The sequence below is a fragment of the Carcharhinus amblyrhynchos genome, unplaced genomic scaffold, assembly GCF_965287045.1.
Source record: "Carcharhinus amblyrhynchos unplaced genomic scaffold, sCarAmb.v2.hapA chromosome_249, whole genome shotgun sequence".
Lineage (NCBI taxonomy): Eukaryota > Metazoa > Chordata > Chondrichthyes > Carcharhiniformes > Carcharhinidae > Carcharhinus > Carcharhinus amblyrhynchos.
In genome coordinates, this window is record NW_027649989.1 from 178,480 (window position 1) to 202,821 (window position 24,342).

The 24,342-nt window shown below is 48.5% G+C and overlaps 1 protein-coding gene across 1 annotated transcript in view; it reads left to right on the top strand.

Moving 5' to 3' along the window:
- Positions 1 to 1,229: 1,229 nt before the first annotated feature.
- The window catches only part of LOC145338926 (uncharacterized), a 36,023-nt gene continuing 12,910 nt past the window's right edge, over positions 1,230 to 24,342 (top strand). The window contains exons 1-2 of the mRNA XM_080183324.1: positions 1,230 to 1,318; positions 1,400 to 1,473. The gene's annotated coding sequence lies outside the window, so the exon portion shown is untranslated. The remainder of the gene's footprint in view (positions 1,319 to 1,399; positions 1,474 to 24,342) is intronic.

The window sequence follows — 24,342 nt, forward strand, 5'->3', positions numbered from 1 at the left end:
CTTCACCATCCCATCTTGGCTGAATTTTACTATGGCCACCCAGGAGTGACAAACTGAAAATCCTTCAAAGTTGCCATGTGTGGTGGCTAGGTGTGGATACAGATTATTGCTTGTGGATCAGTGTTGACAATATCAATAAGGGCCGAACGATTACCAGTCACTGCACTTCACACTTGAGAATGACCAGGCTGGCCACAGACGTGGCTGCACATGGACCATTCAAGGGGTCAATATTCCTGATAATGGTAGATGCTGATTCAATGGCCATACACAGGGTGAGTAAATCAAACACAAGGACAAGAGTGGAGAAACTTCAAGCCTCTTTCTTCACACCCGGCATCCGACAGGTGTTGGTTTCTGAAAATGGGCCACCCTTCATCAGCCAGGAATTTGTGCATTAGATGAAGTTAAACAGAATTTGGCACGTTAGGACAGAGCCATATTACCCATCATCCTACAGCCTGGGAGAGACAGCGGCCCACAGTAAAAGCAGGTTCAAAAACAAAGGAAAAGCCCACAGCCTCCTTGGACTCCAAACCATCCAGATTCATCTCCAATTACCGGAAGACACCGCCCTACCCCACCCCCCTCATTCAACGACCGAAATAGCCCCAGCAGAGTTGCTCATGGGAAGATGACTCCGCCCAAGGTTGAATCTGTTCTTCCCGAGGATGGGAGGTTGGCAAGGCATCAAGACATCCAGTGCTGATCCTACCAGCCGGGAGAGGCACTTAAAATCAGTTGATAGGTTATTAGTAAATAACCACATGGATCCAGTGTCATGATTATGAAGTGCGTTCGAGTCCGGAACATGGTCAGTTCCATATCAAGTCCGCTTGGGAGATACCCAATCATTTCCAAGCCATGAAGTCCCAAGCCGTGCCTGACAAATCAATTTCCAGCACACCAGGATCCTTGGAAGGAATTCCAAGCACTCCAGCTACGGCTCTGCATCTCCGCAGTGGGAATCTCGGAGGCTGAAATGTACACAGCGGTCTTAAAACTCTCAACCACATTGTCTCCCGATAAAGGGAACTCGGGACACAACATTCATGGTGGAAGAGATGAGCTCCACTCACTTCCAAGGCTGAGCAGGAGGAACCAGAGCCAGCATTGAAACTCCAAAGAAAAGGCTTCCAAGGGGCTCACCCCTCGGCGGTTACTCAGACCTAGAGAGGGAGGGGTACAATGACTTCAAACAGGTTCGTGAGTTGGATATGCGCAAATATAAACTACCAAACTGACGCCTGTTGACTCTGCCCCACTTAGGGAACTCTACAGAGTGCAAGCTGCAGAGAGTGAAGGACTGAGAGTTTGGGTAAGTGTGGGAGTTTAGGGAAGTAGGTGGAGATGTGTTGCCTTATCTTCTGTCCCTTACTATGCCATCTCTTCCGAACAGATCCAGCGTGGGCAGGTATCAGCCAGACATTACAGTTCAGAAAGTGACATGGGACCAATGGAAGCAGCTGATTGGTGAGTAAGTTTTTGGAAGGAACACTGACAGAACATTGAGTATCTCCTGCTGACGTCATACCTTCTGGAAGGGCTCCCTATATTGATAAAGTTCCGGGTGGCACGGTAGCACTACTGCTTCACAGCTCCAGGGTCCTGGGTTCAATTCCTGGCTCGGGTCACTGTCTGTGTGGAGTTTGTACATTCTCCTCGTGTCCGCGTGGGTTTCCTCTGGGTAAGAAGAATTGTTTGATAGAAGGAGTACAGTGGATGTTTACCAGGCTGATTGCTGGAATGGTAAGTCTGTGATGTGAAGAGAGACTCAGCCTGTTAGGGCTTTATTGATTGGAGTTTATTAGGGTGACACATATAATACTGGAACAGTTTTAGATCGGGTAGATTCGGAAAGAATGTCTCCGATGCTCAGGACTGGGGGACATAGTTTCAGGATAAACATCATCCACATTACAGGAAGGATGTAGAGGCTTTGGAGAGGGTGCAGAGGAGGTTTACCAGGATGTTGCCTGGTATGGAGGGGAGATCCTATGAGGAGAGACTGAGAGATTTGGGGTTGTTTTCGCTGGAAAGAAGGTGGCTAAGAGGGGACCTTATTGAAACATATAAGATGATTAGAGGTTTAGACAGGGTGGATAGTGATAGCCTTTTTCCTAGGATGGAGAAAGCTAGCACGAGGGGGCACGGCTTTAAATTAAGGGGGGGTAGTTATAGGACTGATGTCAGGGGTAGGTTCTTTACCCAGAGGGTGGTGAGGGACTGGAATGCCCTGCCAGCTGCAGTTGTAAATGCGCCTAGTTTGGGGGCATTTAAGAGATCTGTGGATAGGTTTATGGACGAAATGGGATTGGTTTAGATTAGTGGGTTAGTGTTGTTTTTTTTTTAAAAAGCTGGTCGGCGCAACATCGTGGGCCGAAGGGCCTGTTCTGCGCTGTAATGTTCTATGTTCTATCAACCTTTTAGAACAGAGGTGAGGAGACATTTCTTCACCCAGATAATCTTTGGACTTCACGACTATCGAAAGTAGCTAAGGCCAAAGTCTTTAGTGATTTCAAAAAGAAATTACATCTAGCTCTTGCGGCTAAAGTAATCACGGGAGGAAGGGATGATCAGAATATTGAATTTGATGATCAGACATGATCAAAATGAATGTCGGAGCAGGTTCGAAAGTTCGAACAGCCTGCTCCTGCTTTTCCTATATTTCAATGCTTCTAAGATTGTGAATCTGATTGGGCCTGAACGTGGTGCAGGTCTGAACCTGAAAATGTTGATTGTTTGGACATGTTGGCTGAGCGATTTTGGTGCGGATATGTATCTGGAGATGTTTTGAACATAGAACATAGAACATTACAGCGCAGAACAGGCCCTTCGGCCCACGATGTTGCGCCGACCAGTTACAAAAACAATGACCCACTAGCCTATACCAATCCCTTTTCGTCCATTTTTTATGGGTATTCCCCTAACCTGTACCTGATCGGACTCACGTGGTTGGGGCGGGATCTCAGTCCGGCCCTGCTTCCCTCCACTGGACTTCGTCACCCTCCAGTTCCTCTTCATTCCAGCCCCGCCTCCCGCGCTCCAGCCCCGCCTCCCGCGCTCCAGCCCCGCCTCCAGCGCTCCAGCCCCGCCTCCTGCGCTCCAGCTCCGCACCCCGCGAACCAGCCCCGCCCTCTCCCGCGCTCCAGCCCCGCCCTCTCCCGCGCTCCAGCCCCGCCTCCCGCGCTCCAGCCCCGCCCTCTCCCGCGCTCCAGCCACGCCTCCCACGCTCCAGCCCCGCCGCTTCCGCTCTTGCCCCGCCCTCCCCGCGCTCCAGCCCCGCCCCAATGTCACTGCCCTCCAGCTCCGGACACCCGCGCTCCAGCCCCGCCCTTTTCTGCGCTCCAGCTCCGCCCCCCCCGCGCTCCAATGCTGCCCACCGCGCTGAGCTCCGCCCCGCGCTACAACACCGCCCCTGCGCTCCAGCCCCGCCCCCCCGCGCTCCAGCTCCGCCCTCTGCCGCGCTCGAGCCCCGCCTCCTCTGCTCGAGCCCCGCCTCCTCTGCTCCAGCCCCGCCCTCTGCGCTCCCTTCCCTCCCCGCCCCGCAGCCCCCTCCCCGCGGCCCTCCAGCACAGCCCCCTGAGATCGAGCTCCGCCCTCCTCCCTCCAACACCGCCCTCCCGGCCTCCCTCCCAACCTCCCCCAACATCACTCCGGCCGCACGCCCAACGTCCCAGCCCCGCCCCCCCCGTTCTCCAAGCCGCTCCCGGGCTCCAGCCCCGCCCACACACAGTTTTCCCGCCCTTTTCCGCCGCTCGCGCTTTGACCGTTAGAGAGGGAGAGAGAGATAGTGAGGGAGAGATAGTGAGGGAGAGATAGTGAGGGAGAGAGAGTGAGGGATAGTGAGGGAGATAGTGAGGGAGAGGGAAATAGTGAGGGAGAGAGATAGTGAGGGAGATAGAGATAGTGAGGGAGAGGGAAATAGTGAGGGAGAGAGATAGTGAGGGAGAGGGAAATAGTGAGGGAGAGAGATAGTGAGGGAGATAGAGATAGTGAGGGAGAGGGAAATAGTGAGGGAGAGAGATAGTGAGGGAGATAGAGATAGTGAGGGAGAGGGAAATAGTGAGGGAGAGAGATAGTGAGGGAGAGAGATAATGAGGGAGAGAGTTAATGAGGGAGCAAGATAGTGAGGGAGAGAGATAGTGAGGGAGAGAGATAGTGAGGGAGAGAGAGATAGGGAGGGAGAGAGAGATAGGGAGGGAGAGAGATAGTGAGGGAGAGAGATAGTGAGGGAGAGAGAGATAGTGAGGGAGAGAGAGATAGTGAGGGAGAGAGATAGTGAGGGAGAGAGTTAATGAGGGAGCAAGATAGTGAGGGAGAGAGATAGTGAGGGAGAGAGAGATAGTGAGGGGGAGAGAAAGAGATAGTGAGGGAGAGAGTTAGAACGAGAGAGATAATGAGGGAAAGACAGATAGTGAGGAAGAGAAACATAGGGAGAGAGATAGTGGGAGAGAGACACGGAGGGAGAGACAGTGAGGGAGGGAGAGAGTGAGGGAAGGAGAGATAGTGGGAGAGAGATAGGGAGGGAAGGATAGTGAGGGAGGGAGAGAGATAGTGAGGGAGTGAGATAGTGAGGGAGTGAGATAGTGAGGGAGTGAGATAGTGAGGGAGATCGTGGGGGGAGAGAGATCATGAGGGAGAGATCGTGAGGGAGGGAGAGATTGTGAGAGAGGGAGAGATTGTGAGGGACAGAGATAGTGAGGGACAGGGGGAGTGACAACAGACAGTGACGACAGAGGTACTGAGTGATGAGGTAGTGAGGGACGACAGAGGGATGGGGAGTAAGGGACAGGGAGCGAGCGACAAGGGGAGCAAGGGACAGGGAGTGAAGGACAGTGCTATCTGAAGGACTGGGGAATTGAGGGAGGTACAGAGGGAGGTGAGGGACAGAGGGAGATGTCGGACTCCGTGTGTCGATCAGCAATGTAATTTATCCAGCAGAGAGATGTCACGTGCTGCATTTGGAGATGGGAAGCTTATCGTAGGCCGGTGAGAAAGAGCTGTTCCCTTCTTCATGTGTCGTTATGAAATGCCACAGCCTGAGTCTTAACTTTGTTTAGAAAAGTGAATGATGGCAGTGTCGAGATTCGACAAGGCGAGCGAACATTCAACAGTGTGACTGGCAGTCTGTTACTGCTGACAAATGGCAAGAGAAAGAGTGGGGTTGCCAAAGTGGAAATGTCGTCATGTACTTTAACCACTGGATAAAGTGCCACAATACATCAATCAGCATTCTCATTGAGCAGAGAAATCCAAGGTGACAGGGACTGGGAGCTGAATGTCCAGGGATATCAAGTGTTTAGGAAGGATAGGCAGGAGGGAAAAGGGGGGGGTGTAGCTCTGCTGATTAAGGATAGCATCAGGGTGGTAGCAAGGGATGATATTGGAGCCAAGGAGCAGAAAGCGGAATCGTTGTGGGTAGAGATTAGTAACAGCAAAGGGAGGAAGACACTGGTAGGTGTCGTCTATAGGCCCCCGAATAATGATCTGGAGGTGGGGCGGGCTGTTAACGCGCAAGTAAGTGCGGCGTGCAGGAATGGGACGGCCGTAGTTATGGGGGATTTCAATCTACATATAGATTGGTCGACCCATGTTGGACGCGGGGGGCTCGAGGAAGAGTTCTTGGAATGCTGCCGGGATAGTTTCCTCAAACAGTGTGTGTTGGAGCTGACGAGAGAGCGAGCTATCTTGGATCTGGTGCTATGTAATGAAGCGGGTAGAATTAGGGACCTTGCGGTGAAGGATCCTCTTGGGGAGAGTGATCATTGTATGGCGGAGTTTCTGGTACAGATGGAGGAGGAGAAAGTGGGTTCCCGGACACGCGTCCTTTGTTTGAATAGAGGGGAGTACAGTAGGATGAGAGAAGAATTGGCGAATGTGGAATGGGGGAGCGCGTTGGAGGGAGGGTCTGTTGAGAAGCAGTGGAGGATCTTTAAGGAGATCTTTCTTGGTGCTCAGCAGAAATTTATTCCAATGGTCAAAAAGGATAGTAGGAGGAGAGGTAATAAGCCATGGATAACAAAGGAGGTGAAGGAAAGTGTTAAACTAAAAGCGGAGGAATTTAGAGTAGCTAAGAGTAGTGGGCGAGAAGAGGATTGGGAGAGGTTTAAATGTCAACAAAGATTGACAAAGAAGTTGATAAAGGAGGGTAGGAGAAACTATGAAGCTGGGCTAGCACTTAATATAAAAAAGGATAGCAAGAGTTTTTATAAATATATAAAAAGGAAGAGGCTGGCTAGGGTGAATGTTGGTCCTTTAGAGGATGAGAAAGGGGACCTAGTGGTAGGGGATGGGGATATGGCTGAGGTCCTGAATAACTTTTTTGTTTCTGTCTTCACGGAGGAGGACGTGAATAATTTGCCGGGTGTTAGAGATGGAAAGGTGGTAGGACTGGAGGGTCTTAATGACATTACTGTTACTAGAGAGGTGGTGCTCGACAGACTGGAGGGACTGATTGTGGACAAGTCGCCAGGACCGGATGGAATGCATCCGAGGGTTCTGAAAGAAATGGCGGAGGTGATAGTGGATGCCTTGGTGGTTGTTTTCCAGACGTCGCTGGATTCCGGGGAAGTGCCGGAAGATTGGATGGCGGCTAATGTTACGCTGTTGTGTAAGAAGGGTGCCAGGCAAAAGGCAGGGAATTATAGGCCGGTTAGTTTAACGTCTGTTGTAGGTAAAATGTTAGAATCTGTCATTAAGGAGCAAATAGCGAGGCATCTTGAAGGGAATTGCTTGATAGAGCAGACGCAGCACGGTTTCGTTAAAGGGAAGTCGTGTCTGACAAATTTACTGGAGTTCTATGAGGATGTGTCTAGGGCGGTGGATAGAGGAGAGCCGGTGGATGTGGTCTTTCTGGATTTTCAGAAGGCGTTTGACAAGGTACCTCACAAGAGGTTATTGCAGAAGGTCAGGGGACAGGGAGTTGGGGGTAGGGTGTTAGCGTGGATAGAGGATTGGTTGTCAAATAGGAGGCAGAAGTGGGGGTCAATGGGTGCTATTCGGATTGGTGGATGGTGACTAGTGGAGTGCCTCAGGGGTCGGTGCTGGGGCCTCAGCTATTTACCATTTATATAGATGATCTGGAGGAGGGAACCGAGTGTAGGGTGTCGAAATTTGCTGATGACACCAAGATTGGAGGAAAGGCAAATTGTGCAGTGGGTGTGGAGAGTCTACAGAAGGATCTAGATAGGCTGGGCAAATGGGCCAAGAACTGGCAAATGGAATTTAATGTTGGCAAGTGCGAGGTGGTCCACTTTGGTAGGAAGAATGGTAGGAAGGATTATCACTTACGTGGCGAAAAACTGCAGCAGGCGACGGTGCAGAGGGACCTTGGGGTCCTTGTGCATGAGTCGCAAAAACCCAGCTTGCAGGTGCAGCAAGTGGTCAGGAAGGCAAATGGGATGCTGGCCTTCATAGCGAGGGGGATTGAATATAAAAGTAGGGAGGTCTTGCTGCGGCTGTATAGGGCATTGGTGAGGCCGCAGCTGGAGTACTGTGTGCAGTTTTGGTCGCCGCACTTACGCAAGGATATTTTGGCCTTGGAGGGAGTGCAGAGGAGGTTTACTCGGCTGATGCCGGAGTTGAGGGGGTTGAGCTATGAGGAGAGGCTGAATAAACTAGGCTTGTACTCATTAGAGTTTAGAAGAATGAGGGGAGATCTCATTGAGACGTATAAGATGATGAATGGGATGGATAGGACAGAGGTGGAGAGGCTGTTCCCGCTCAGAAAGGATAATAGGACTAGGGGACACAGCCTCAAGATAAAGGGGAGGCAGTTTAGAACGGAGTTGAGGAGGAACTTCTTCACTCAAAGGGTGGTGAATCTCTGGAATTCTCTGCCTGTTGAAGTGGTGGAGGCTACCTCGCTAAATATTTTTAAGACGCGGGTTGATGGGTTTTTGATAAGAGAGGGGATTAAGGATTATGGGGAGAGGGCGGGAATGTGGAACTGAGCCACGACAGATCAGCCATGATCTTATTGAATGGCGGGGCAGGCTCGAAGGACTAGATGGCCTACTCCTGCTCCTATTTCTTATGTTCTTATGTTATATTCAATCCATGACTTCTCTCCCTCCATCATTTCCACCCATTAAAAAAGCGGGCAGAAAATTACCGCCTCCCTCACTGGCTCGATGCCCACCCCATCCTACTGTGTGTGTGCATTAGCCTATAACCAGATCATCCTCTGGGCTTTTGACCAATAAAATTGAAGGAAAAAATTGGCAGGATTTCTCTGCTCAATGAAAATGTTGATTGATACAGAACGGCACTTTATCCATTGGTTAAATTACCTGACGACATGTCCATTTTGGCAAGAATCCGATATTACGCATGCTTCTGTACAGCAAAGTGCCCGAGCAGATGTCCACCGGGAACGCAGGCCTGTCCTCACATGAGGGAACTGTAGATCACAGCATTGAAACCCTACAAACCTGATCATGTATTAGATAACTCCAATCCTCTACAGCCCATTCCTGCAGAAGGACCCTTTTCTGAGGGAGCGCAGCACTGTTGGAGGGTCAGTGCTGTCCTTTGTGTGTGTGTGTGTGAGTGTGTGTGTTCAGGTTGGTATATTGGTGGGAGGAGGGAGGATTAAGAAGGGATAAATAGTTACACTGCCGGATTACAATTGTGTGTAAACCAGGACTCCCTCTGCACCGACCCTCCCACAGTGCGGCGCTCCCTCAGCACTGACCCTCCCACAGTGTGGCGCTCCCTCAGCACCGACCCTCCCACAGTGCGGCGCTCCCTCAGCACTGACCCTCCCACAGTGCGGCGCTCCCTCAGCACCGACCCTCCCACAGTGCGGCGCTCCCTCAGCACTGACCCTCCCACAGTGCAGCGCTTCCTCAGCACCGACCCTCCCACAGTGCGGCGCTCCCTCAGCACTGACCCTCCCACAGTGCGGCGCCCCCTCAGCAGCGACCCTCCCACAGTGCGGCGCTCCCTCAGCACTGACCCTCCCTCAGTGCGGGACTCCCTCAGCACTGACCCTCCCACAGTGCGGCACTCCCTCAGCACTGACCCTCCCACAGTGCGGCGCTCCCTCAGCACTGACCCTCCCACAGTGCGGGACTCCCTCAGCACCGACCCTCCCACAGTGCAGCGCTCCCTCAGCACTGACCCTCCCACAGTGCGGGACTCCCTCAGCACCGACCCTAGCACAGTGAGGCAGAGCAAGAGCTCGTAGTACTGTAGCTGACGTGTTCACAGGAATGTGTCCATTTAATTTTCTTAGTGCATATAGATTTCAATAGTAACTACTATACTGTCATATTATATCGTCTATCAGCTTTGCTTTTTTCCAAGTCTGGTTTCAGAATAAACTAATAATTCTGTTTGTTATTGAAGAAACATGGACATTGAGCAGCCTGAGATTCATGGTAACGGCACAGCTTTGGCTGTGTAGCTTGCCAGGGAAGTCATTTCAACGTACAGCACAGGCTTGGAGGGCTGAAGGGCCTGTTCCTGTGTGTACCGTTCTTTGTTGTGGCCCACGGAGCAGCGCCGCTAGCAACAAAGCAGTGAGCCCCTCCCATCTCAGTTGTAACACCCTTCGTTTCCCACATCACAAAATATGACTCCTGCTCTGCCAAGACATTGTTTGCTGGAGCAGATGAGTGAAGGAGCAGAGAGACAGATAAAAAATTACCTGTTAAAAACCTGTTTAAATAAGTTTAAAGCACTTTCATAGTAAGAACTTACCTTGTAGAACTGCTTAAATCATTTAAAAGCATTTTTGCGGGCTTTTTGCATCTACCACTTTAAGAATTCTGAGGGAGTGGATAGCAGGGAGTTGTCGGGGAGCAGGCTTTAAAACAGCGCCAGGTTTAAAAGGAGGCCTGGTGTAGACAGCAGGCAGCGTCGGAGCGGGCAGCGGAGTGAGAGGGAAGCAGAGTGAGCTACTAGGGCTTAGGAGCAAAAGGGCTGGGGAGAAAAAGGGCCAGGTAAATTCGTGTTGAAATTTTCAATATTACTACAGTGATGTGTTGTTTCTGTATGATGTGGGAGCTGGTGGACCCCAGGGTCCTTCCCAGTGACCATGTCTGCAGTAAGTGCAGGTTGCTGGAGAAGCTCCAGCTCAAGGTAGATGAACTGGCCTCTGAGCTACAGACACTGAGGCTCATCAGGGGGAGAGAGGGTGCCATTGTCAATGGGGTGCAAGTGACATCCACCCCCCCTAGACTGGCTAACTCTAAGGGTCAGGAACAAGAGGGGGCTGCCGAGAGGAGGAAGAGGGTGGGGAGCGGAGGAAGGAGGGTGGGGAGCAGAGGAAGGAGGGTGGGGAGCAGAGGAAGGAGGGTGGGGAGCAGAGGAAGGAGGGTGGGGAGCAGAGGAAGGAGGGTGGGGAGCGGATGCCTCAGCCTCTCAATCTGCATAACAGGTTTGAGGTTCTTGCTTCCAGTCTGGATGAGAACGAGGGAGGTGAGGTTGGTGAGCAAACTGCACGCAGTACAGTGATGCAGACGCAGGACATAGGCAAAGAGCAGGTGAAAAGGAACGTAGTAGTAATTGGGGATAGTGGGGTGAAGGGTATTGACACTGTCCTTTGTCACAATGACAAAGTGCACAGAAGGGTGTGTTGTCTGCCTGGTGCTCGGGTCCGGGATGTCACATCTGGGCTGCAGAGGAACCTGGAGTGGGAGGGTGAGAATCTGGTCGTTGTGGTACATGTGGGTGCCAACGACGTAGGCAAAATGCGAACTGAGGATCTGGGGAGGGAGTATGAAAAGCTGGGAATGGAATTAAAAAGTAGAACCGACAAGGTGGTTATCTCTGGGCTACTGCCTGAACCGAGTGCAGACAGGCGTAAGGTAGATAAGATTAAAGAAGTGAATGGGTGGCTCAGGGATTGGTGTGGGAGGAATGGGTTTGAATTTATGGGGCATTGGCATCAGTATTGGGGTAGGTGGGACCTGTTCAGGTGGGATGGGGTTGGTCTGAACCGTGCTGGGACCAGAGTCTGGCGAATCGTGTAAATAGGACTGTAGACAGGGCTTTAAACTAATTAGGGGGGGAGGGTGCGAGGGTAGGTGACATTACGGGGTCTAAAGTTAAGGAGAGGGTACAGGTTAGGGAAGAGGCCGAGGATGTCCCAATAATAAATGGAGTAGGGGGCGTGAGTATGGTTGGTGGCATTCTGACAAATAGGGTCCAGGTGAAGGCTGGGATGAAGGCACTTTATCTGAATGCACGAAGCATTCGGAATAAAGTGGATGAGCTGGTGGCGCAGATCGGCACAAATGGATATGATCTGGTGGCCATTACAGAGACGTGGCTGCAGGGTGACAGGGACTGGGAGCTGAATGTACAGGGCTATCAAGTGTTTAGGAAGGATAGGCAGGAGGAAAAAGGGAGGGAGCGTAGCTCTGCTGATTAAGGATAGCATCAGGGTGGTAGCAAGGGATGATATAGGAACCAAAGAGCAGAAAGTGGAATCGTTGTGGGTGGAGATTAAGAACAGCAAAGGGAGGAAGACGCTGGTGGGTGTCTTCTATAGGCCCCCAAATAATGATCTGGAGGTGGGGCGGGCTGTTAACGCGCAAATAAGTGCGGCGTGCAGGAATGGGACGGCCGTAGTTATGGGGGATTTCAATCTGCGTATTGATTGGTCGACCCATGTTGGACGCGGGGGGCTCGAGGAAGAGTTCTTGGAATGCTGCCGGGATAGTTTCCTGGAACAGTGTGTGTTGGAGCCGACGAGGGAGCGAGCTATCTTGGATCTGGTGCTATGTAATGAAGCGGGTAGAATTAGGGACCTTGTGGTGAAGGATCCTCTTGGGGAGAGTGATCATTGTATGGCGGAGTTTCTGGTGCAGATGGAGGAGGAGAAAGTGGGTTCCCAGACACGCGTCCTTTGTTTGAATAGAGGGGAGTACGGTAGGATGAGAGAAGAATTGGCGAATGTGGACTGGGGGAGCGCGTTAGAGGGAGGGTCTGTTGAGAAGCAGTGGAGGATCTTTAAGGAGATCTTTCTTGGTGCTCAGCAGAAATTTATTCCGATGGTCAAAAAGGATAGTAGGAGGAGAGGTAATAAGCCATGGATAACAAAGGAGGTGAAGGAAAGTGTTAAACTAAAAGCGGAGGAATTTAGAGTAGCTAAGAGTAGTGGGCGAGAAGAGGATTGGGAGAGGTTTAAATGTCAACAAAGATTGACAAAGAAGTTGATAAAGGAGGGTAGGAGAAACTATGAAGCTGGGCTAGCGCTTAATATAAAAAAGGATAGCAAGAGTTTTTATAAATATATAAAAAGGAAGAGGCTGGCTAGGGTGAATGTTGGTCCTTTAGAGGATGAGAAAGGGGACCTAGTGGTAGGGGATGGGGATATGGCTAAGGTATTGAATAACTTTTTTGTTTCTGTCTTCACGGAGGAGGACTTGAATAATTTGCCGGGTGTTAGCGATGGAAAGGTGGTAGGGCTGGAGGGTCTTAATGACATTACTGTTACTAGAGAGGCGGTGCTCAACAGACTGGAGGGGCTGATTGTGGACAAGTCCCCAGGACCGGATGGAATGCATCCGAGGGTTCTGAAAGAAATGGCAGAGGTGATAGTGGATGCCTTGGTGGTTATTTTCCAGACGTCGCTGGATTCCGGGGAAGTGCCGGATGATTGGAAAACGGCTAATGTTACGCCGTTGTTCAAGAAGGGTGCCAGGCAAAAGGCGGGGAATTATAGGCCGGTTAGTTTAACGTCTGTGGTAGGTAAAATGTTAGAATCTGTCATTAAGGAGGAAATTGCGAGGCATCTTGAAGGGAATTGCTTGATAGACCAGACACAGCACGGTTTCATTAAAGGGAAGTCGTGTCTGACAAATTTACTGGAGTTCTATGAGGATGTGTCTAGGGCGGTGGATAGAGGAGAGCCGGTGGATGTGGTCTTTCTAGATTTTCAGAAGGCGTTTGACAAAGTACCTCACAAGAGGTTATTGCAGAAGGTCGAGGGACATGGAGTTGGGGGTAGGGTGTTAGCGTGGATGGAGGATTGGTTGTCAAATAGGAGGCAGAGAGTGGGGATCAACGGGTGCTTTTCGGATTGGCGGATGGTGACTAGTGGAGTGCCCCAGGGGTCTGTGCTGGGGCCTCAGCTTTTTACCATTTATATAGATGATCTGGAGGAGGGAACCGAGTGTAGGGTGTCGAAATTTGCTGATGACACCAAGATTGGGGGAACGGCAAATTGTGCGGAGGGTGTGGAGAGTCTACAGAAGGATCTAGATAGGCTGGGCGAATGGGCCAGGAAATGGCAAATGGAATTTAATGTTGGCAAGTGTGAGGTGGTCCACTTTGGTAGGAAGAATGGTAGGAAGGACTATTACTTACGGGGCGAAAAACTGCAGCAGGCGACGGTGCAGAGGGACCTCGGGGTCCTTGTGCATGAGTCGCAAAAACCCAGCCTGCAGGTGGTCAGGAAGGCGAATGGGATGCTGGCCTTCATAGCGAAGGGGATTGAATATAAAAGTAGGGAGGTCTTGCTGCAGCTGTATAGGGCATTGGTGAGGCCGCAACTGGAGTACTGTGTGCAGTTTTGGGCGCCGCACCTGCGCAAAGATATTTTGGCCTTGGAGGGAGTGCAGAGGAGGTTTACTAGGCTGATACCGGAGTTGAGGGGGTTGAGCTATGAGGAGAGGCTGAATAAACTGGGCTTGTACTCGTTAGAGTTTAGAAGAATGAGGGGAGATCTCATTGAGACGTATAAGATGATGAATGGGATGGATAGAATAGAGGTGGAAAGACTCTTCCCGCTCAAAAAAGACAGTAGGACTAGGGGGCACAGCCTCATGATAAAAGGGGGGCGGTTTAGAACGGAGTTGAGGAGGAACTTCTTCACTCAAAGGGTGGTGAATCTCTGGAATTCTCTGCCCGTTGAAGTGGTGGAGGCTGCCTCGCTAAATATTTTTAAGACGTGGATTGATGGGTTTTTGATAAGAGAGGGGATTAAGGGTTATGGGGAGAGGGCGGGAAAGTGGAACTGAGCAGCGACAGATCAGCCATGATCTTATTGAATGGCGGGGCAGGCTCGAAGGGCTAGATGGCCTACTCCTGCTCCTATTTCTCATGTTCTTATGTAAGACTGTATAAACTTACAAAGGGTGGTGAATGTAACCCAACCCATCACGCAAACCAGCCTCCCATCCATTGACTCTGTCTACACTTCCCGCTGCCTCGGGGAAAAGTAGCCGACATAATCAAGGACCCCCCACGTGCACCCCGGACATTCTCTCTTCTTCCGTCGGGAAAAAGATACAAAAGTCTGAGGTCACGTATTGACCGACTCAAGAACAGCTTGTTCTCTGCTGCTGTCAGACTTTTGAATGGACCTACCTCGCATTAAGCTGATCTTTCTCTACACCCTCACTGTGACTGTAACACTACATTCTGCATTCTCTCCTTTCCTTCTCTATGAACGGTATGCTATGTCTGTGTAGCAAGCAAGAAACAAAACTTTTCACTGTATCCCGATACACGTGACAATAATAAATCAAATCAAATCAAAATCATTGACGGAGTTTTTTCAAATGCAGAGAACCCAACTTTGCATTCAGGAGGAAGTCCTGTTGCCGTTACATTCATCTGCAAAACACTCAAGTTAATCATCAATGGAAATTTACTGGAGGATGATGTGCCAGACGTAAGCTAGTGGAAGCAAGTTCTGATAGGATGAGTGTGTGGGGGTGTAAGGACTGGTGGGTCAGTGGTCCTGCAGTCAGTACAAAGGTCTGGAGTCGAACACAATCGTGGGTTGTTGTATGTATAACCTTCTGTATTATATTGTGGATGTTATATTGCTACACTCACAGGCTGTTTATTGCTCAGGCCTCATTATATCCAGAGCAGAACATTTGGATGTTCTCACATTGCCTCTGCCACTGAAGTTGGCAGAAGTATTGTTTTCACCTTTCTCTTTTGATTTATATTTCAAAAACCCTCTGACAGATCTCAACGAAAGTTGAATGTCAGCTGTAAGAATCGGAACCCGAGATTTTTTTTAAAGGAGCTGTATACACGTTGTGAGATAGGACAAGTTAAAAAGGGTGGCACGGTGGCACAGCGGGTTAGCGCTGCTGCCTCACAGCATCAGGGACCCGGGTTCAATTGTCTGTGATCCAAGATTTCCTCCGGGTGCTCCGGTTTCCTCCCACAGTCCGAAAGGCGTGCTGGCTACGTGCATTCGCCACAGTAAATTGTCCCTTGGTGCACCCAAACAGCAGTGTGGTGACGAAGGGATTTTCACAGCAACTTCACTGCAGTGTTAATGTGAGCCTACTTGTGACACTAATAAATGAACATTAAGCATTGCTTTAGAATTGTGGAACAGATAGTTGGACGTGGATCAGACTGAAGCCTCCTCAATGAGCTGGTAGCTCTTAAGAAGCAGATTCTTCTTCTAACTTTGGAGAACATGAGGGCGTTGTTACTTTGCTTCAACTGATTAAAGCTGGGCGGAAGCAGAGCGCGGCTGGAAACCCCAGCTGATGTTTTCTCCTGCTTGTGTTTTTGTTCTGGGCTGAATACAGTTTCACTTTCGGAGGTCAGAAGATTAGCTCAAAGGACAGAAATGTTACAACACTGTCCAGTGTTAAAACGTAAAAAAAATCTATTTATAAATATTTATTTATTAGTCACAAGTATGACTATGTAAGTCTCCTATGAGGAGAGACTGAGGGATTTAGGGTTGTTTTCGTTGGAAAGAAGGCGGCTAAGAGGGGATCTTATTGAAACATATAAGATGATTAGAGGTTTAGATAGGGTGGATAGTGATAGCCTTTTTCCTCGGATGGAGAAAGCTAGCACGAGGGGGCATGGCTTTAAATTAAGGGGGGGTAGCTACAGGACGGATGTCAGGGGTAGGTTCTTTACCCAGCGGGTGGTGAGGGATTGGAATGCCCTGCCTGCTGCAGTTGTAAATGCGTCTAGTTTGGGGGCGTTTAAGAGATCTCTGGATAGGTTAATGGACGAAAAGGGATTGGTATAGGCTAGTGGGTCATTGTTTTTGTAACTGGTCGGCGCAACATCGTGGGCCGAAGGGCCTGTTCTGCGCTGTAATGTTCTATGTTCTATGTTCTATTTCCCTAGTCGCCACCCTCAGGCACTTGTTCGGGTTACACTGACACAGAATTTAGCACGGCCAGTCCACCCCAACCAGCACGTCTTTCAGACTGTGGGAGGAAACCAGAGCACCTGGAGGAAATCCACGCAGACACAGGGAGAACGTGCAGACTCTGCACTGACAGTGACCTGAGCCGGGAATCAAACCCAGGTCCCTGGCGCTGTGAGGCAGCAATGCCAACCACTGTGCCACCCCCATTTGTCCAGACGCCCCTTAAAAGTCACTATCATATCTGCTTCCACAACCTCCCCCAACAGCGAGTTCCAGGCACCCACCACCCTCTGTGTAAAAAAATCTGCCTCATACATCTCCTTTAAACCTTGCCCTTGGCACCTTAAAACTGTACCCCCCTAGTAATTGACTCTTACACCCTGGAAAAAGCATCTGATTTTCCACTCTGTCCATGCCTCTCATAATTTTGTAGACTTCTATCAGGCCTCCCCTAAACCTCGTTCGCTCCAGTGAGATCAAACCAAGCTTCTCGAATCTCTCCTCATAGCTAATGCCCTCCATACTAGGCAACATCCTGGTAAATCTTTTCTGTACCCTCTCCAAAGCCTCCACGTCCTTCTGGTAGTGTGGCGTAAAAGAATTGAATACTATATGGCAACTAGGGGATTTTCGCAGTAACTTCACTGCAGTGTTAATGTAAGCCTAATGTGTGCACTGGTCTGTATACTATGCGTATACAATGCATGAGAGGTCGGAGCACCAGTGCAATGGCGCCCCAAGAACTCAGCAGCCAGGTTCCCACCAAGAATATGCCTTGCTGTGAGAATATGAGAAAATATAAGAGAGAGAAAGAGGACTGAGTGACCCCAGTCAGTGTTCAGATATCTCCCTGAGAGAGGGAGGGGACTGACAGACACCAGTCAGTGTACAGATATCTTCCTCAGAGAGTGGGGACTGAGAGACACCAGTCAGTGTACAGATATCTCCCTGAGAGAGAGAGAGGACTCAGAGACACCAGTCAGTGTCCAGATATCTCCCTCAGAGAGTGGGGACTGAGAGACACCAGTCAGTGTACAGATATCTCCCTGAGAGAGAGAGAGGACTGAGTGACCCCAGTCAGTGTTCAGCTATCTCCCTCAGAGAGAGGGGACTGAGAGGGACTGATGAAGGGTTAAAGACATTAAGCAGGCACTGACTTTCAATGCAGACAGCTCCATGAAATTTAAACTTACAGTACAGACAGTTATTTAAAATTAAACATACAGGGAACAAATACTGCAGGAAGCCAGGCACCTTAAAGATAAAGATAGTCCTGAGACAATGGGGTCTGATAGAGAGGTTAGCCACGAATGGGAATGGGACTATATAAATGCAGGAAAACCAGTTACTATATGAATAGACTGAAATTAAGTGATTGATAAAGAGGAAATGTATCTTTTCATGGAACAATGTGATATTGAAATGCTCATATCTGTATCTGTCTATAACGATGTGTTAAACAATCGTTCACCTACTTGATTACAACGGTGTGTTAATGATGTCCGGTCCATCTATTGTGTAAAAGGTATAAAGATGGACTGCTCCTATTGTATCATTGAGAGAAGGTAGCTGCCCAGTACTGCGGAGTGCCAGTGCCTTTTCTCCTCAAAGCTTCATTAAATAAAACTGTATTGTTGCATCCCCAGTCTGACTCCAAAGTGGTAATTTTCCCACAATTGGCATAGTCGGCAGGACCCTATTACTGGTGAGACCAATTGGCCACGATCAGAACCGGAGTAGAGATCACTGAATCTGTGAGAGTTGGTCAAGGTCAAAAATACAGTTTGCAAGGGGTTAAACTTAAGGGGTATTTGTAGTAATAAGTATTGTTGTATATGGTATGGTGATAAGTACTAACTGCTGATAGTGATAAGTAACTGTGACTTGTGCTAACCGACAAGAGGATAAGTAGTGCCTATCTCTTTACCTGAGAACCGGAGGAACCACAGGACCTCCGGGGTCAGCAAGATTGATGCTCTGCAGCCCCCATTCAGAAGGAGTAAGGTTAAGAAACAGGGAAGGATTTATGTGTCTGCGCTATTAGGGGGCAGGCAATGTGAGATGCTAGTGGACACAGGAGTATCCATATCTGTCACCAACCTACCCTTACCCAGTACAAATAAAATGATTTACCTGACTGGGATAGGAGGGAACAAAACACCCGCCTACCTGAGCGAGAGCACATTGGTAGAGATAAATAATCTGTTTACCAATGAGGTTTTATGTGTGCAAGAATAACGAGGGTACAATAATGGGAAATGATTTAATGAAAGAATATGAGATTCTGATAGACTGGAAAAGGAGAATTCATTTGGCCAAGACAGGATGGTCGGAAAACTAGAATAGGGAAACTCACAAGTCACCTCAAAACCATTAAGGTGACCACAGTCACCACCAGAAATTGGGAATTAGAAACAGGAGAGTTCGGAGCCATCTGTGTTTCCGTTCCCGAGGTATGGGCTAAAACAAAGTTAGACACCAGTTTGACTAAAACGGACCCAATAAAGGTACCGGGACCGGAGCATAAACCACACCGACAATACCCAATAAATCCAGAGGCAGAGAAAGCTGTAGTGTAGATAGTGAAAGGGTTAGTGGAAAGGGGGATTCTGAGAGAAACCACAAGCACCACTAATTCCCCAACATGGCCAGTGAACAAGTCTGACGGAAGCTATAGGCTCACGATAGATTACACCGGACTCAATAAAGTCAGGTCATTGTAGGCACCCCATTGGAGCAAGTCCTTCAACAATCCTGAACGAACTGTCACAGGAGCACAAAATATTCACAGTATTGGACATAGCCAACAGATTCTGGTCCTTACCATAGGATCCCGAATCCCAAGACAAATTCACCTTTACAGTGGGAGACAAACAGTCCACTTGGACTCGTTTACCACAGGGATTCCACAACAGCCCCGCTATCTTCCATCGAGTAATGAGTGACATCCTGAACAGGGGAGAACTGCCAGAGGGTAGTACGGTCCTACAATATGTAAACGATATCCTAATAGCTTTGGAGTCCAAGAAGGTGGTACAACAAATGCTGTGGCCAGTCACCATAACAGGGGTCAGAAAGGTGCTAGGATTATTCAACTATTGCCGGAGTTTCATCCCAGGGTTCGCAATTTTAGCAGAACCCACACAAAGATTAGTCAAAGGGGGAAAACCAGCTTTAGATCCCATAGAATGGGGACCTGAGCAGGAAGAGGCTTACAACAAACTAAAAACAGAACTGATATCAGCCCCTGGACTAGGATTACCTGATTCTAATAAGGATTTCCACATCCATTGTAGTAATGAGGGAGGGTTCTATTCTGCAGCGATAACACAGGACCATGGTGACAGAAAGAGACCCATAGGGTATTATTCCACCGCAGAAAGGGCCGGCAGTCACCGGACTACCAAGGTGCAATGCCACCTTGGATTGTACTGCCTGGGCTGTAACGGTTAGTGAGCCAGTAATCATGATGGGGAATATAATCTTTCACACAAAACACACCCTAGTGGAGATGTTGAACACGGGAAAACTAAGGTCAGTCTCAAACATGAGAAGGGCGAAGCGGGAAGCTGTCCTACCTCCAAGCAAGTCCGTGATAATAATAAGGGATACAGGGAATAACCCAGCAGAAGGGATTTTCGACACAGGAGAGCCACACAATTGTGAGGATATAGATATGGACAAAGGAGAGGGTAGGATAAAGGATAGACCCTTAATAACAGCTGAGCAGACCCTTTTTGTCGATGGGTCATGCAAATATGTGGAAGGATTACCCCGGACAGGGTGGGCAGTAGTGAATGACAAATTAGAGACAGTAAGGTCAGGAAAGATTGACGGAGATCTATCGGCGCAAGTGGCAGAACTAGTGGCACTCACACAGGCCCTAGAGTTACCTGAAGGTGAAACGGTGAACATCTATACAGATAGTCGCTATGCATTCAGAGTCATACATGACTATATGACAGCCTGGGGAAGAAGAGTGTTCATAACCACGGGAGGAACCTCTCTTAAGCCCCAGCAAAGAATTGAGGCATTGTTGACAGCTCGTGAGAAACCGAGAGAAGCTGCAGTAATCCAAATTAAAGAACACCAGAAAGAACCAGGAAGAGATAACCTGGACTGGTTAAATTTCAAAGGGAACCAAGCCACAGATAGGGCGGCACAGTTAGCCTTAGGACAGGACAATCGGCGAACAGGCAGGAGACAAAATAGATATTCGGGACTTACATGAGGACACCTCGAAAGAGGAAAAGGGGAAATGGGAAGCACAGGGAGCAGTCAAAGGGACTGATAACATCTGGAGATGGGAAGATAAGGGAATAGCACCAGAGTGCATACAAAACTATTGGAACTACACCATGGACTCTGACATGTGGGTAGAGAGGCCGTGATAACTAGTGTAGGAAAGGAATTGTGGTGGAAAGGAATGGGAAGAGATATAGTCCAACACTGTCACCGATGCGTGACGTAGGTGCAACACAACCCTGCTCAACCCATAAAAATTAAAATGGGACACCAGCCGAGACCAAAGGGACCCTGGGAACATCTGCAAATAGATTTCACAGGGCCACTACCACAATCCCACGGTAAAACCTATTGTCTGGTTATTATAGTCCAGTTCACCAGGCGGGTAAAGCGTTCCCTACTACAAATTGTATTGCTACCACGGTGGCTAGGATATTGGCAGAAGAGGTAATCACGAGATGGGGAATACCCCTACAAATCGATTCGGACCAAGGGATGCACTCCACTGGAAAGGTGGTAAAAACAGTGTGCCAATTAATGGGGATAAAACAAAAATTCCACATCCCTTACCACCCACAGAGTTCTGGAATAGTGGAACGTATGAACAGAACACTCGAAAACGCACTAGTTGAAGCCACACAGACATCGGGAAACATGTGGACAGAGGTATTGCCCACTATACTAATGAGATTAAGAGTCACCACAAACTGGACAACTGGATTAACCCCTTATGAACTAATGATACAATTACCCAAAAGCATCATAACAGGTGGGACCGATGTCGGTCCACTGAAAGATAAAATCAGGAGATATGTTTTGGAATTAAGTACCCAACTCAAACGGATGCTCAAATTGGTAAAAGACAATCGGGAACAAAGAGATGCAGAGAGAGAGCTTGAAATGCTCCCTGACGTCCCAACAGCGGGAAGTCCCGCCCTAGTGAAAACATTACCCAAAAAAACAGGGTTTGCACCAAAATGGAATGGGCCATATGAAGTTATAATTAGTGGAGACACCGGTGCCTGTATAGACATAAGAGGGAAAGGTGTATGGAAACATTGGACACTGCTGAAACGACACAAAGAAATGTATGAATGAGTGAAGGAACAGAACGGCTTTCCTCAACACAGGCAAAGACTGCAAGCAAGAACAACTGGTCCATGTAGGTCAATATAACTTCTGGAGATTATATAAATTATAGTGTTAGATTTGATATCTGATCGTTGTGGATATGGATGTAATCGTGTATGTAACTGTACTTTGCGTTGTTGCGATTGTAAATTTGACTGGATTGGAGGATGATCTATTTTAAAAAGCTCACGTACATTTACACGAGAATCGAACTGTATGTTACCCGTAAGCACAATCGGTAAAAGCCCTATATGTAGCCCCCCTGGGTGGACCCCTCATGACTTATAAACTGTCGATACATCAGATGCACCCTGTAAGGGACAAATTGGCAAATATAAAAGAGGTATACAGGGGGAATGTGTGGACCTTGTAAACTCCACAGACCCTGTGTGCAGGGGGGTTCCAACAGGTGGGAGGAAAAGCTTGTTCAGATTCTGCAAGCTATCTGCTTTGTTTTACAGGGCAGGGATGGGGATTTGCCTTTCTCTTTGTAGTGTATATAAATGACTTGGAAGAGGGAGTAAGTGGTGTGATCAGCAAATTTGCAGATGACACTAAGATGGCTGGATTGGCGGGCAGAGAGGAGCAGTGAGGGATAGTGATAGGCTGGTATATTGGGCAGATATATGGCAAATGGAGTTTAATCCAGAGAAATGTGAGGTGATGCATTTTGGCCGGAATAATGTAGGGGGGAGTTATATGATAAAGGGTAAGCCTATAAAGAGTATAGAAACGCAGCGAGACCTGGGGGTGCTCCGGTTTCCTCCCACACCCCAAAGATGTGCTATTAGACTGATTGGCAGTAATAAATTGTCCCTAAATTAGTTTCCCTCAATGTGGATTGCCATAAACAATAGATAAGGGCCATGGGTGGAGGGGGGGATTGGTAATGTTGAAATGGCGGCGTGGGCTCGTTGGGCCGAAGGGCCTGTTTCCCAGTCTGTTTTTGTTCTTTGTTAAGAATGATTCCTGCGTGCAGACGCAGCGTGTCCATCAACATTGTCGGGTTAATAAGGGACAGTTTACTTGCACTTGTGATGAACAGGAATGTCTGAATATAACTGCGGGAAGACAGCTCATTTGTGGACAGTGTAATGGAACTCACGTAATGCTCAGTGAAATGGACAGAGCCATTTGATACTTACCAGGTAGTGGGATCAAACGGGGAGTCAAGTAAACCGAACATTTGGCAATATGAACAAACTCATAATCGAGACACTAAGTGTTACCGGGCTAAGAAGGGAAATGTGTTCCTCTTCAGTGTTACTTACACAACAGATACACCAAACCTCCCAAACCGTTCTGCAGTAGGAACAATAGGACCACTGACTGTTCCATGCCCTCAGAAGGGGCATATTCGGAGGAGAATAGTAACCCGGGCTATCAGCAAAGAATTCTGTGCTGATTGGGAAGCCCCGGGCACAATGGGATCCTCACTGAGATGTGGGTTCCTTGGAGCCTTCGCTCTGTGGACGGGAACTCGACAGGAGTGATTAGTGCAAAGAATAGGAATCATATTGTTTATGGACTAACAGTCCTGGGAAACAGCACTTCAAAAGCACTGGAGGCTGTTAACCAAGAGATGGCTGAACTGAGATGATACGCACAACAAACACAACACGCAGCAGACTACCGGTTAGCACAACAAGGGGGAGTGTGTACAATCCTAGGCAATAAATGTGTAACCCATGTCACAGACGAGTATTATAACATTACACAAGTCATCAATAACATCAGAGAACTACTTGATAGCTTCAGACAGGGACACAAGCAAGGAAGTAACTGGCTAGAATGGAAGGCGGGATCCTGGGAATCTTATTTATTACATGGATTGGTCATAATAATTTCAATTGTAGTTGCCTGTTGTCTAATTGTAGGCTGCCGAAAAGTCAGGTTATGGTAACGAGAATTGTGCCAGGAGCCAGTGTATCCATCGAGGAAGAACCCATGATGAAGATCCACGAAGACATCAGAAGAAACAAAGAAGGAAATTGACCTCGACATGTGAAGATGCAGCTGTGAGGGATTATTAAAAATAATAATAATCCAGATCAAAAGAGGGGACTGTAGTGGGAAAAATCACAAAGATGGCTGCCTGGCACATAAAAATGGTTCCCTGGGAGAGAGACATAATGATGTGGGTATGCCGGCGTTGGACTGGCGTAAACACAGTAAAAAGTCTGACAACACCAGGTTTTAGTCCAACCTAGCCAGAATTCTGGCCAGAACTCTCCATTCACCTGACGAAGAGGCAGTCCCCTCGAAAGCTTGTGAGTATATTATCAAATAAATAGGTTGGACTAAAACCTGGTGTTGTCAGACTTTTTAGAGAGACATAAAGCAGGCACTGACTTTTAGCTCAGACAGCTACTTGAAATTAAAAACATGCAGGAAAGTGAAACATGCAGGAATCAGATCTACAGGAAGCCAATAGAGAGCTTGAGGCACTTTTAAGATAAAGACAGACCGAGGAGAATACGGAGATTAGCCATAAATGGGAATGGGAATACATCCATGCAGGAAAACCAATTTCTGTGTGCATAGACTGAAACAAAATCATTCACAGTCACTGAAGGAGGAAATTTATCCATTCTATGAAACAATGCAATGTTAAATGCCAATTTCTGTATCTGTCTGGCTGTAACAGTGTGTTAAACTATCAATCCCACTCAACGATAACAATGTGTTAAATGGCAAATGTCCAGACTATCCATTGTCTGAAAGGTATGAAAATAAACCTATTATATTATTGAGAGAAGGGAGCTGCCCAGTACTGCGGAGCGCCAGTGCCCTTTCTCCATGAAGCTTCAGGAGATAAAACTGGAATGTTGCACCCCGAGTCTGACTCTGAAGTGGGAATTTCC